This window comes from Xiphias gladius, chromosome 2, assembly GCF_016859285.1.
Source record: "Xiphias gladius isolate SHS-SW01 ecotype Sanya breed wild chromosome 2, ASM1685928v1, whole genome shotgun sequence".
Taxonomy (NCBI): domain Eukaryota; kingdom Metazoa; phylum Chordata; class Actinopteri; order Istiophoriformes; family Xiphiidae; genus Xiphias; species Xiphias gladius.
In genome coordinates, this window is record NC_053401.1 from 17414519 (window position 1) to 17429841 (window position 15323).

General features: G+C 40.3%; 1 protein-coding gene across 2 annotated transcripts in view; it reads left to right on the forward strand.

Annotated features, from left to right (window-relative positions):
• The window catches only part of chst11 (carbohydrate (chondroitin 4) sulfotransferase 11), a 92212-nt gene that overhangs the window by 6873 nt on the left and 70016 nt on the right, over nt 1–15323 (forward strand). Inside the window, exon 2 of one of the 2 annotated variants that reach the window (XR_005709317.1) lies at nt 3632–4011. The exons of the other annotated variant lie outside the window; for it this stretch is intronic. The gene's annotated coding sequence lies outside the window, so the exon portion shown is untranslated. Of the gene's footprint in view, nt 1–3631; nt 4012–15323 lie in introns of those variants that run through there. 2 annotated transcript variants of the gene reach the window in all.

Here is a 15323-nt window from a genome sequence, read left to right on the forward strand (position 1 = left end):
GAGCCCAAGGTCACTTAGTGCCTATGACAGATCCAGTCGGCCTCATCAGGCTCAGTTTCTGCTGCTCCTTTAAAGGCAGAGTAGCTGCCGAGATCAGCGCGGCTAGGCTAGCATTATACTTTCCACCTCCTCAACTACATTGGGGTCCACTGGGGTCTGACTGACGTAAATTTTGTCATCAGAGGGTGTGCGCAAGGTTCTGTGTGGACGTCCGTGTACCCTCCAATTTGCTACTACACTATCAGGGCACCGACTAAGCATGGTCCACACTAAGCAGCTCCAGGCGGACTAGTAAGTAGTATAATATGAACAACAATTTTGTGTCCGTGGTATCCGCAACTGTCTGTGTGCTCGTCCACAAGGGAGTATAATTGAGACCTAATGAGGCAGTTAGCTCTCTGGGCTACTTGTTTGGTTTCTTTGTGTTTTTTGTTTTTTGTTTTGTTTGTGTGTGTGTGTGCGTGCTGAGACTGCAGCTCAATTCATCCACTCTACTGTGTCTTTTTTCAGACTGGTAACCTGCTTATACACCCAAGCCTCACAGTCACACGCTCACATTTCATTTGTCCTTCAAAGCCCTTGTCTCTGGAGCAGTCAGCTGCACACAGAGACTGACGTGAGTTACCTCATTTGAAATCCCAACATTATTATTTTTTTTTTAACTTTTTTTTACTGTATGTCTGAGGGAGAGATGTCCATAATAACGGACATGCACTGGTTTAAAGTCTTTAGAAAGAATAAAATATTCCTGCCTGGAATTTCTGTGGGACACTTGAAATTCCTCACCTTCATTTGTCTGTAGTGGTAGTGTCAGCTGTAACTGAAGTGCAGGGAGAGAGTGCTGAGTTGCTGGGGTCAGTGACCTCAAACTGGGGAGCCTGTAATTGGAGAAATGGGCTCGAATCCTCTAAACTCTCTGTAAAAGTCGAAAATCTTTCCATGGAGGTTTCACTCCAACAAACTTCAACATAGTCCATTACAGTTGAAGAGAAAATGCCTATTATTTAGTTATGTCTTCACATTGCTTGTTTTGTCTGATTAATAGTCATAAATGCAAAGATAATCAATTAACAGACATAAAACAGAGAAACGCAGCAAATCCTCACATTGGAGAAGCTGGAATCTTTGGTGTACTTGCCTGATTCATGTCTTTACAACATTTTTAAAAAAGTGATTAATCTTTAAACGTTTTTTTAGCAACTACTTGATTAACTTACTAATCATTTTAATACCGCTGAGGGCTGTAGGTACTTGAAAAGATGGGGTTGCACCTGATTAAAATAATGTCCTTTACCAATTCTTATCTTATTGTCATTCAAATCTAAACATTTCTCCTTTTGCCTTCTTCAGTGTGTGTGTTAAAAACTTGTTTTCCTTTCCATGATCTAATTAGCACAGTTGAGAAAATAGACAATAGTACTTTAATCATAACTGCAAAATCATAGTCATGTCTCATGAAGTCAATTTCTACATTCCCTATATCAAGGCATGATTTTTAAGATGACACAATATCATGAAAATCAAAATACAGAATCTTATGAAATTAATTTGTCAATTTGCACCATATGTAGTTATCAAAAGTCTTCCAAACATCAGTAACAAACCTGTCTAGATAGATAGATAGATAGATAGATAGATAGATAGATAGATAGTCTTTATTGTCCCAGGATGGGACAATAAAGACTGCTCACGCTTATGTCTCACAGGAAAAGAAAAAAACACAAATACAGTACATGCATGCTTCTCCACACATACACTTTCGAGGTGCACACGCTCATACATACTTATATGCATCTATGCCAAGAATTGAGTGTGGTATTTTATTTAGGGCTGCTACAACAGAAGCTAGAAAACTCCTATCAAAACGGGCCCTCCTCAATTTTAAAGTCCTGAGGTTTTTTTTTTTTTGGTTTTTTTTTAGATTGTATTTGATATGGGTGGTAATCCAAGGTTTAGAGATTGAGAGAGCTGAGAGAGGAGATGACCCAAACAGATGAAAATGCGTTTGTGTGTATGATTGCAGTCATGCGTGTGGGTTTGTTTGTCCCCTTGTGTATGTGTGTATTGTGAGAATGTATCCCGGATTTCCTGTTTGTGTGATCTTAGTACCACGGTCGTTTCCCTGCCCAGCTCCGCTGCTAAATCATGGATCAAACATCCCAGCACATCAGGGGGAGAAGTGGATCACCTGCTGTGCCCCACCAATACTCCCAATCGTGTTACACATACAGTGCCCCATTCTGTTCCTCGGGAAAGCATTGGAGGAAAGATTGCATGCATCAGCTCGTCAAACCAGCACAAAATTAAAACAACTTTGGAAACTCAAGTCGGTGTAAGAGATACATTTAAGTAAACAAGTAGCATCTAGAATTTGTTATGTGATTGTACAAGTCCTCAAATTATTCTGAGGGCATAACTTTCTGCTTGTTAAAAAATGAGGCAAGCCCAATGAAAAGTGGTGTCCATGTGGTGATTTTAGCCCCTTCATTTCTTTTTGGCTGGACTGCCTCAGTTGGGCCAGCTCTATGAAACTGAATGTCCATGACTGACTGACTGATTGACTGATTGACTGACTGAGTGATAAATTTACACCAGTGGTCAGCCGAATGCCGCATGACTAAGTGCTGAAGTTACACCACTGGTTGTTGCTCTTACAAAAGGAATTTGTGCAAACAGTTTCTATAGCGTCATGGGGGGGTTACAGGCAGTGTTGACAACTTAGAGCCTTTATCACTAGATTTACCAACTTTTTACACCCTTTTAGTGACCTTTTTCACAAAAGCACAGTGACAAATCTAGTGACTTTTTGAACAAACCTTATCTATTTTCTGTAGTAATTCTTTCTCTCTGCAAGTACACCTCTCTATGCGTCTCATTCAATTAACCCCACGGCAGCTGACACAGACATGAATGAGCTTCTGATTTTCTCTCTGAGTGATCATTTTATAAGTAAATATAGCCAAAAAATCGCAGCACAGCCTTTGTGTTTAACTTATGTGTATGGTGATTTTTGTCAGATGACATCATGGTTATAAAAAGAGGATTTTAGCAGTGCAGAGCAGCAGCTTGAAAATGGCTTGGTAATGACTGCTGGTTAATATGTAGTCTTAATGGGCCATGTTGCAGTCACTATTTCATTCTGTTTCATTTGATTGTCTGACAACAGAAACAGAAAAACATGTACATGAGAACAGCTTTATTAGGAATTTGGTTGTATAAAATTACTGTAAATGTGATCTTAGACAGTAGAGAGAAGCAGACAGATAAAGGGCAGTCCACCCATATACTAGATTTTGACCTAGTCTTGTTTGATACTGCTACTACTGTAGAATGCCAACATTGGAAATGGTAAAATCCTACATGTAGTGGCTTCAAGGCCTAATTTTGCAGATTACGGTCCCCTTTGTTTAGATTTCTGTCCTGAATGTAATCTTGTGTAGTAGTTAAAATTTGTCCTGCCTAGCATCCTAAAAAAAAGTCCCTTTCAAACATGGACCTTGTAATGTAAATGTGATGCTATGTAATATGTTGGTCTCAAATCTGAATAAGGACCCTGGTCACTTTTACTTAGAGGGGAGACTTGTCACACATAATCAGTATTTATCAGACTAACCCTTATGTTTATTTTCAGCTTCCATTCGTATAACTGCATGGAGGAAGTTATGAAGAGATGATGAGAAAATGTATTAGTGGATTCACTGTGAGAAGACAGGTCATGCATCACGATGATCATTAACAGCACATTTCCAGCAGTGCAATTTTTGTAACCAACAATCCAACTATTGCATGCCTTCTTAAAATCCATAACTGATGCAGCCTGTGAATGAACAGAAAACCCTCTTTTTCCTTCATATCATTACAATTTTCAGCTCACTATTGTTGCAACAGAGGGGGTGCTGCAATGACAACATCCCTGCTGTAAAACAAGTGCCAAATATCACGTGGGCACTGTAGCTCTTTAAAAATCCTGTCATGTCTAAATAAAGCCATCGTGAATATTCACATAAAGGACACCTATGTCTGAAAGCCATTTCTTTAACAGCTGGTTTCATTTTCTTTTACAGAAGAGGAGACCAGGAGACCAGAAAGGAGACCAGAAATATTACTCACATTCTAAGTCTAAAAAGGGTTAACCACATTTGATGTATTGATGATAGCTCTGATGGTCTGATGCCCACTCAGTAGGTTAGAAATCTGAATCAAGTCAGTCCGTTGTGACCTGACCTCTTTTCCACAGGCTTGTACAAATTCTTTAAAATATCAAAACTAGCTAAACATGGCAGACTCTGGTTACCACCAGGCTTTAGATCATGCGGTGTCTTCCCCTCTTTATGCGCCACATTTTTTCTTGAATCTCTGAGTAATCAGACAGGCCGACTGTGCCACTCACTGGCCTGTGGGTCAGGCAGGGGCCGGAGCCAAACACCAAGGACTCCTCATTTACTAGACTGAGCTGATGACAATCTGAATGTGTGTCTGGACTTCATTAGTGAGGCGAAGAAAGGGCTGCCACAATGGAGACATGAACACACACACAGTTTATAGCTCGATTGAGATCTAAAATATCTTGTAAAATAAGTTAACCTAGACTGGAAAGATTTCTCCTTTTTCTAGTCTTTTAAGGACACTTTTTTTGTCCTTGTAAGTAAAGAAATAGAACACACACTCACACTAACACACAGTTTTTACGACCATTAAGTCATTAACAGACACAATGAGACATTCTCATAGCACAGAACAGCAAACAGGCTTATTCTTAGGGGAAACAATAGTTGTGTGTGTGTGTGTGTGTGTGTGTGTGTGTCTGTGTGTCTGTGTGTACTGTCATGGAAATGAATAATATCAATATTAAACACACAAACACCGTAATAGATGAGTATAAAAAAAATATATTGCAAAATATAGTGGAATATTCACCTACACAAACAGCATCACTGGTGATTTCCCCCAAACAGGGAAATGCCTTTTTTTTAATACCATTCAAAAGAAGTGAATTTTACTTTCTCTCTGCCCTACAAGAATCAAATCTCAACATCCATTGGCAAGAAACCATGAGCTATTCACAAACTAACATTAGCGAGCCAAATGTATAAAGATAATGAATTATAGGTAAAAGGTCCTCTGCTTAGTGGTGGCACAGAACATCTGGTTTCACATAACATTTCTCAGCTATTCTATAAAAAGCATAGAAACATACAATTAATAAATTATAAACTAATGATTCCTACCAGATTTACTTCCACAGTACATGTCTTTCTGTGGTTGTGTAGAAAGCATTTTGTTTAAAACCATCTATCTGAGAAGATTCTTCATCGTCCAGATCATGGTATTTCTAAATGCTACATGAAGGCAACTAGTCTTGCTTGAGGTTCTTAAAGATGTTTCACCTCTTATCCGAAAGGCTTCTTCAGTAATAACTTACTGGTGGGAGTCCCAGGTATTTGACCACCTGTGGGGTCATTTACACCTTGAGAGTCATTGAGGTCACATGTGAGTCATTGACCGACCGGACCATCATGTGTGTTGTTAGGGTCACATGATTCATGGTGTGAATGACTCAACCAGAAAAGGGACTGAACTTCGCTGTAAAACTGGAAAAGATAGAGTGGTAGACCTCATCATGGCCACAGAATCGCTCATCAGAAACAACAACTTTGCTGATACGAAGGAGGAACAACTCATGTTGAAGGTATTAGCCACCCTCACTGGTGCGAAAGCGCCGCCTTCCAAACACACCATTCAAGAAAGGGCTCACAGATAATGTAAGACAAGTGTGTGGCCAGTCTCTATATGAAAGAAGTAGATAGCAGTGCCCTGATCTCCTTTTGCAGTAACTGCACCCAGCAATTGCTTTAGGTACGTGGACGGCACCTGGGTCAAAATCAAAACACAGGAAGCCTTCACAGAACACATCAATGCATTGGACAGCAACATCAAGTTCACTCGAGAGGATGTCAGAAGAAATATTCTGGCATTCTTGGACTGTGAGGTGTGCATTGAAGACGACAGAAGCCTCAACACTGAAGTATGCAGAAAACCCACACACACAGATCAATATTTACTCTTTGTTTCTCACCACCCAATGGGGCATAAACTGGGGATTATCAGAACCCTACACCATTGGGCCCAGGACGTGCCCACAAGGACAGAAGTGAAGCAGAAGAAGCAAAAATACATCAGCACTTGAAATATGTGGTTACCCAAACTGGGCCTTCGTCAAAACCACAAAAAGATTCAGAACAAATAGAGAGGAACAATAAACAGAACAACATTCATTCCTTAAGTTGTGGGAGTATCTGAAAAATGCAGGAGGTTCTTTAACAAACACTGCATCCCTATGCACTTCAAGCCCATTAAGACTAAGGCAGGAGGTTTTCCGCCCTAAGGACAAAACATCCAGACATAAGCAGAGCAATGTAGTGTACACAGTTCAATGCAGCAAGGAATGCATATATTTGTACAGTTAGGTAGTAAGTATTTGGACAGTGGCTCTGGACACCACCACAATGGTTCTGAAATGAAGCCAGCAAGATGTGATTGAAGTGTAGACTTTCAGCTTTAATTCAAGGGGTTTAACAAAAAATATTGCATTAACCACTTAGGAATAGCAGACATTTTTATACATAGTCCCTCATTTTCAGAGGCTCAAAAGTAATTGGACAATTAATTGACAATCAATTTCAGGGTCAGGTGTGGTCTGTTCCCCCCTTATTTCGAGACAATTAAGCAGATAAAAGGTTTGGAGTTGATTTGAATTTTTGAATTTCACAGGAACTCTCAATATGCAGTCCAAAGAGGTATCGATGCAAATGAAGAAGGCCATCATTGGACTCAAAAAACAAAACAAACCTATCAAACAGATAGCAGTAACTTTAGGATTGGCCAAATCAACAATTTGGTACATTCTTAAAAAGAAGGAATGAAGTGGTAAGCTCAGCAACATCAAAAGGCCTCGAAGACCACAGAAGACCACTAAAATGGATGATCACAGAATTCTTTCCTTGGTGAAGAAAAACCCTCCACAAAATCTGGCCAGGTCCAGAACACACTCAAGGAGGTAGGCATATCATTGTCAAAGTCTACAATCAAGAGAAACCTTCAACAAAACATCTAAAAAAAGACAGTTCTGGAACAAGATTATTTGAAAAGATGGAACCATGATTAACTTGTTCCAAAATGATGGGCAGAGACGAGGAGAAAAAAGGAAAGGAGTGGCTCACAATTTAAAGCATACCACATAATCTTTCAAACATGGTGGAAACAGTCTGAGGGCAATTATGAGTGCCAATTCAATTTGTTTTATTTATATAGTGCCAAATCATAATAGAAGTTATCTCAGGGCACTTTTCATATAGAGCAGGTCTAGACTTTACTCTTTATAGTTATATTTACAGATACCTAACATTCCCCCATGAGAAAGCACTTGGTGACAGTGGCAAGGAAAAACTCCCTTTTAACAGGTAGAAACTTTGAACAGAACCAGGCTCATGGTGGGCAGCCGTCTGCCAGTGGAACTGGGTCAATGGTGTTTGATGATGTGACTGCTGAGAGAAGTAGCAGGATGAATACTGAAGTGTACAGGGCTATACTATCTGCTTATATTTAGCTAAATGCTGCAAACTGATAGACTGATTCTCCACAGAGGTTAAACATACCGTGAAAGCAACCCAGCTTCTCAGGGCAAAGAACTGGAATCTTCTTCAATGACCAAGTCAGTCACCTGAACTCAACCCACTTGAGCATGCTTTTCACTTACTCAAAACTGAAGGCAAAAAGACCTACAAACAAGGAGCAACTGAAGGCAGCTGCAGTAAATGCCTGGAAAAGCATCTCAAGGGAGGAAACTCAGCATTCGGTGATGTCCATAGGTTCCAGAATTAAGGTAATCACTGAATGCAAAGTATTTCCATCCAAGTATTAAAAATAATCCTTATATTTATAGTTTTGTTTGTTCAATTACTTTTGAGCCTCTGAAAATGAGGGACTATGTATAAAAATGGCTGAAATTCCTAAACGGTTAATGTGATATTTTTGTTAAATTCCTTAAATTAAAGCTGAAAGTCTACATTTCAATTACATCTTGATGGCTTAATTTCAAATCAATTGTGGTGGTGTACAGAAGCAATATTATGAAAATGGTGTCACTGTCCTATACACTGGATACCTAACTACATTCGGGAAACAAAACTACACTTCACAAGTGCATGGTACAACACTGGAGAACCAGCTCCTCAGGTCAGGACTCTGCAATCCACCTACATCTGCAGGACAAGGGCACTCATTTAAGGACAACAGTGTACTTTTGCCAGAGAAGATTCAAGGTTTGAAAGAAGAGTGAAAGAAGCCATCTACTTAAAACTGGAACATCCATCACTAAACGGAGGAGGTGGTTTATGACACCACTTGTCAGCTGCTTACAGTGCAGTCTTGAGATCCCTCCCTAGGCAGCTTAACACCCTTTCACACCATGACTCATGTGACTCTAATGAATCAAATTATGGCTCGGTGGGTCAACAACTCACATGTGACCTCAACGACTCTCAAGGTGTTAACGACCCTATAGGAGGTTAAATGCCCAGGACTTCCCACCTGTCAGTTAGTACCAAAGAAGCCTTTCAGATGAGAGGTGAAATGTCTTCAAGAACCTCAAACATGTCCAGTTTCCTCCGTAGAGCACTTACAAGTTCAAAACCATTGTTTTGAGGACATTTTGGCCAGTCCCACACCTTTTAGAATTAGGTTTAAGTTAGACCTATCGGTCATCAGCTGAAGGGATTTACACACATGAAACACAAACACATTCTTGTCAGTCTGACACAACATCCTGGTAGAGTTGAACATGGGAAACCTGGAATCTCCTCAGCTTCTTTCCCCCGTGAAAAAACACTTTCTATCTGAAGAACAGAATTCTGATGTGTCTGTGATCCTCCTGATCCAAGGCCAAGTTTGTGTGTGATTTCAACCAAACTATGTCAAATGGTGCCATAAATTTTATGCAGCAAGTGGGTGTCCTCATGTTAAGTTACAAATTAGTGGAAGGTGTCGTGTGTCATGGTCTCTGATTAGAGGCACGGATGTTAATGATAGGTAATGTCACCATCAGCAGTGTTGTCTGCACCTCACCATCTGACTGACATGCATGGTACAGTGTCACTCAGGTTTTAGATATTTTAAGTATAATTTATTATTGTTTGCATTGTGCTGGTTTTAAAGGTGTGTGTGTGTGTGTGTGTGTGTGTGTGTGTGTGTGTGTGTGTGTGTGTGTGTGTGTGTGTGTGTGTGTGTGTGTGTGTGTGTGTAGATTAAAACATGACTACCATCTGTCAGACTTCCATTTTCCATACTGACATCTGGATTGTCCGTGTTTCTCCTTTGTGTGTGTGGGCGTGGGCGTGGGTGTGTGTGCGCATGCAGGTGGAGAGGGCGTCTGCTACTGGAAGGATAAGGGCCAGGGCTTAATGGAGACTCAAAACAAAAGTGGAAATAGGGGTTTTTGAAGTCGAAAGATGCAAAGGCAGTAAATGTGAATTTCAAGGACTTCAGAATAAGTCATTAAACTGGAGGTTTTATAATGGTATTTTTCCTCTCAAAAGCAGGGGTCTAGTTGCTGAAGAGGTTCTACCTTTGTTTACTCCAGTTTTCTGTGGACAGACTATTCACACTACCTACTGTTTAGGAAACTGTTCATCATTTTACTGATTGGTGTTGAGTAGTCACTTTCCTAAGGCTTTCTGACCTAAGTCTATACCTCAGAGAGGTCCTTAAAATGAATGAAATGTTGGTGAAATATGTGAAATATAAATGAATAAGGGTTCAAAATAAAAATAATTGTTAAATTTGCTAAATGATGTTGAAGATGGTAAATATTCTTTTGCTATCTATTTGATCTCTGAGCCATCTTTAGTGATTAATAGATGGCAAAATAAATTTTCATTTTCACCTTGTAGTTCTCTTGAACGTTTCTGTACTCTCCAAAACAAGTTAAGGCTTGGACATAACGTGTAGAACGGCAAAATTAAGAACCATAAACAGTCCTTTTCAATGGAATCACTGTGATCAATGGATTTGCTCATGGAGACAAAGTAAATTCTCACAGATGTCAACTTGGACTTTGAGACATGGATCTGTGCCACAGATCAACTGAGAACCAACAATGACATTACAAATAAACACATTAGAAATTGGACCAAAATGGTGCATTTGGAAAGTATTCAAACCTCTAAACTTTTTTCACATTTTATGTTGCAGCCTTATGCTAAATGGTTTAAATTAATTTTTTTACTTATCAATCTACACTCAATAGCCCATGATGGCTAAACGGAAACAGAATTTTATAATTTTTTACGAATTTATTAAAACAGAATTTTAAAATATATTGCACATTTATTAAAAAGGAAAAACTTAAATATATCATTGACATAAATATTCAGACCCTTTGCTATGACACTTGACATTTAGCTCAGGTTTCTCCCTTTTCTCTTGATCATCTTTGAGATGTTTCTACAATTTGATTGGCGTCCACCTGTGGCAAATTCAATTGATTAGACACGATTTGGAAGGCACAAATCTGTCTATATAAGGTCTAACAGCAGACAATGCATATCAGAACAAAACCAAGCTATGAGGTTGAAGGAACTGCCTGCAGAGCTCAGAGACGGGATTCTGTCAAGGCACAGGCATCTGGACAAGACTACAAAAAATTCTGCTGCATTTAATTCTTAAATAGAAGAAGTTTGGAACAACCAGGACTTTTCCTAGAGCTGGCCGCTCGGCTAAACTAGGTGGTTGGGGAGAATGGCCTTGGTGAAAGAGGCCAAGAACCCGATGGTCACTCTGGCTGAGCTCCAGAGATCCTGTGTGGAGATGGGAGAAATTTCTAGAAGGACAACCATCACTGTTGCACTCCACTGCTCTGGGCAGAGCTCTCGGGACCTCAGAGTGGACCAAGGTTCACTTTCCAATTGGACAGTAACCCTAAGCACACAGCCATGAGAACCCAGGAGCGGTTTAGGGACAACTCTGTGAAAATATTTGAGTTGCCCAGCGAGAGCCCTGACCTAAAGCCAATCCAACATCTCTCTCGAGACCTGAAAATGGCTGTCCACCGACGGTCCTGATCCAACCTGACAGAGCTTGAGAGGATCTGTAGAGAAGAGTGGTAGAAAATCCCCAAATCCAGGTGTGTAAACCTTGTCACTTCATACACAAGAAGACTTAAGGCTGTAATTGCTTCAACTAAGTACTGAATAAATTGTCTGAATTCTTATGTCACTGTGATATTTCAGTTTTTTATTTCTAATACATTTGCAAAAATTCTGTTATTGCTTTGTAATGATGCGGTATTGAGTGTAGGCTGATGAAGGGAAAAAAGGAATTGAATGATTTTTAGGGTGAGGCTACAACACAACAAAATATGAAAAAAATGGAGGGGCCCTGAATGTCTCATACTCACAAGTATTGTGTGTGTATCAAAGCCTGATATATCCCATTGTTCTGTGCCATAGAGCTCCATTGTTGTCCAGAAACTATTAAAAACACATCAGTGAGCCACACCGTTGAAGTGGGTGAAATGTTCCTTAATTAAAATTACCACACACACTGTAGTTTATTTTGACTCAGTCCCACACACCATCCTGCTGCCCTAAATACTCGCCTGTTACAGACCCACTGTTTAATTTAGACTGATAAAATCAGTCTGCAATTTCAAAAAAATCCAGAGCAGCTTTAAATGACAAGCATCATGTTGGGGTGGGGGCTGGGGGGCTCAGTGCTATGTCTTGTATGAGGATCTTGAAGTCCCTAGCATCTCTGGGTGGGTGTGTGGGTGGGTGTGTGTGTGTGTGTGTGTATGCTGAGTGCTCTTATGTTGATAAGTGTGTGGTAGGAGTGGAATGGTTCTCTATGGTCATTATGCATTGGTGCCCCTGCTCATATGCAGGCCCCATGCAGAAGCAGCAGCAGCAGCAGCAGTCGGAGGTGGGAATGTAATCACACCACCGCTGCCAATAAATATTGATTTAGTTGTTAGGTTATAGCCCTGAGCAGTAAGTCAAGTACGAGCAACGCGTGATAGCCACATTTGGACATTACCAACGGTGGAGCAGGAGGGAGCTGGGGGCATTTTTAAGTGGTGACAGAACAGCTTTCAGAGCAGAACTCACAGTTAGTGCAAGGAGCCAAGGGAGTGTGTGTGTGTGTGTGTTTTGGTAAGTTCAGAATGTCTTAGCAGGCGTCCAGTATGCCTAAAATGTATATTTGCCTCAAGAGGATAAAGCAATAAATGTGTGCGTGATTGTATGTGTGCCTGGAAACCTTATCTTAAGGAACGTCAGTGCATTGGTTTAGGAATTAGGGAAAGTAACTGGGCATGGTGAGGTACTCAGCTCTTTGAAAGTCAACCAAAACACCATACAGTGTGTGTGAGAGAAAAGAAACAATGAGGGCGACAGTGTGTGCTGCTGTCGCCAGCTGCCAGATGTACTGTAGACTGCATGGTTTAAGGGAAGTGAATCATGGCTCAAATTAAGTGGAGGCGGGCTGAGCAGTGGCTCATTAAAAGGCCTGCTCTACACCAGCTACTGGGAAACTTTACACAACAACTGGGAGGGATTATCCACCCCTCTTCCTCATCTTCTTCCTCCATCATCTCTCAGGATTTCAGACAAATCAGTCTGCTTGCTAAAGAAGATGAATAATCCACCCTCAAATACTCTTTAAAACTGCTAAATGTCATCAGTCTTTGTTGTTTTTCTGAAAAAGTCCTGCAATTAACTTTTTCAATGTGCTTACTTCCCTTCTATGTATTCCATCTGGTTCTACTTCAGTTTGAGATTTCCTGCATTTCAGAATATAAGGCCACCATAAATGTCAGTTTACTAGTCATGGTTAGTTCTACTGAGCCAGTGAAAACAGTTTTATATTTTCTGTGGTTCTGGAGGGGGTTTGTCAAGTCTAAAATAAAATAACTATGATGATGTCACTGTGATGTCCTCCGGGTTACCTCAGTTTAAGCGTCAAGACTGCACATTTGTGTTACATCTGCATTACAAACTGGAGGCACAACATTTAGCGTCTAACAGAAAGATGTCGTTGATTGCATTATGGGTAATGTAGGATCCAGGTCTTTGGAGCATCACCAGTACTGGTGACTAAATGTCTAGGTATCTTGGCCTCTGCTGCATCAATTTCTTTTTTGATTCTTTTTTTGATGCAAGTTCCCCAACTTTATGGAACTGCAATACTAAATTGCTGGAGTACACCTTAAAAATGTCAAATGCCTTTCTTTACTTGCACTCAGGTCTAATCTCTACTATTGTGGGTATAGAAACTTGATATAGAAACTCCCTTTTTTGATGGAGTTCTCCCTGTATGAGTGTTGAAAGTTAGTTGTGGTGCCAGATAAAAGCCCTTTTGATTCTGAGAGACTTACACCAAAACCTAAAAACTGTGGTGCCTCCCTTTTGCTAAATTATCCACAAGAAAATGAAAAATACCAATACCAATGCACAAAAAGCCTCCAAAATGAAAGCAGTATCAGGGGTGTGTTTTAGGTTTTTTGATGCTTCACATTGATTAGAAGCATTTTCCTGCTTTTGACAGTCTTGACAGTTTTCAGTTTCCACCACAGTCGTGTGAAACTACTTTTCTTTCAAAACTGACAACATGACGATCCAAATCTGTGGATTCACAACTCCTCCACATTTTTCCACATTGCTTCCCTCTTCTTTCTCCTTCCTTCCATGCGCCTCTCTTTCCCATTATCTGCCCATCTGGGCTCAGTTTCAGGAGTTTTTCCAGCCATGGTTATTCTGCCAGCGTGGCCGGTTTGGCCAGTGAAGTGGTGGATGCTGCCACCGGCCTGCTGCAGACTTCACAGTGCAGCATGGCAGCGCATGGCCAGGTCAGCTGGCAGCTCCAGTGGAGAATCAAAGACTTATCATGTCACTCTAAAGGGGCCTGGGCAGACATGTTGGCAGAGCAAGCCAAACAAAACTCTCCTCATCACTGACTCAACAAGAAGTGGGCATACACTCAAACACACATGTATTTGCCTTAGCTTAACATACCTTGAAGAGGAGCCTGTAGTGTGGTTTGATGAGGAATCCTAACTGCAAAATTGACCACATTTTCTTGGAAAAATTGCTTATCTCCTTGGGAGCATAATTGTGTAACAAGGTGTCAACAATGTTAGAATAATGGTATTGTTGACTTTAGCCTAGACTTAGGCACTTAATGGCCTCCCTTTAGGAATGGAAAGGATTCAACCTCTGCGGAGCATGAATTTGCAATCACCTCATTATATTATTATATATTTCATGTAAAGATTCATGTAAGTTTTTGAGGTACTTTGTCACAGGCCATAACATTGGTTAAAGTGAGATTTTGACCTGATGGAGGCAAAACCCTGAGGAGTCAAGCCTCTGCAGCACCTTGAGTAGCCCCAGTATGGTCAGATCCTGTCCAATCTCAGAAGTGAGATTGGTTGAGAATATGTGGTACAGAATGTCAGGAATCAACCTTTGGGTATCATGAATATCGATAACTGGGCAGAGAGATGGATGGAAGGATGAACTGACCAACCAACAATGTCATTCTTCAGCCTTACCGCTAGCACTGTAAAACCATGACCCCAAAAATCACCTAACTGCTGTTTAAGAAATCATTCAAACTTCTTTTGACTAGTGTTGATTTGTCACTTCCTGCGGGCAGAGCAGAATTTCTACCAGTGACCATACCCTGTAGAAGGGTCAGAAAGGTTCTTAAAAATTGACGAAATGCCTGTGAAATTGAAAATAAAGCTTAAAAATAAGAGTTAGAGAGAACCTTATTGTGTTGTTAAGCTTGTTAATCTTCTTGTGTTGGCAATGTCACACCAAAATGTAATGTAATCACTTCAGTCAGTCAAACTGAGATGAACTCTGACACACAAATGTGTGCCACCAACCTATATCAAACCAGCAATGACAATGCTGACCTCTAACAGACAAAAATGAGTCCATAACAGAAGAAGTTCCCATATTAATTCCGCAAATGGCTTTCTGACCAAGCTTCCAGCAGAAAATATGCAATGAAGTAGTACAAATAAATTTTGCGCTATTACTTTCAGTAGTAACTTGTCACACATGCAGAAATTTACAAGAATACATCAGCTGATACCACGGATCATGAATATGAATACCACTTTTAAGGTGTGATGTTTAGTGTTCTAGGCCAAAGTGTTTGACAAAGAGATTGATGGATGGACAGACAAACCAAATGGCAGATTGACCAGTTTTGCAATTCCTTGGTTGTGTCACTAGCAGAGCAAAAAATGAAGTCAAATT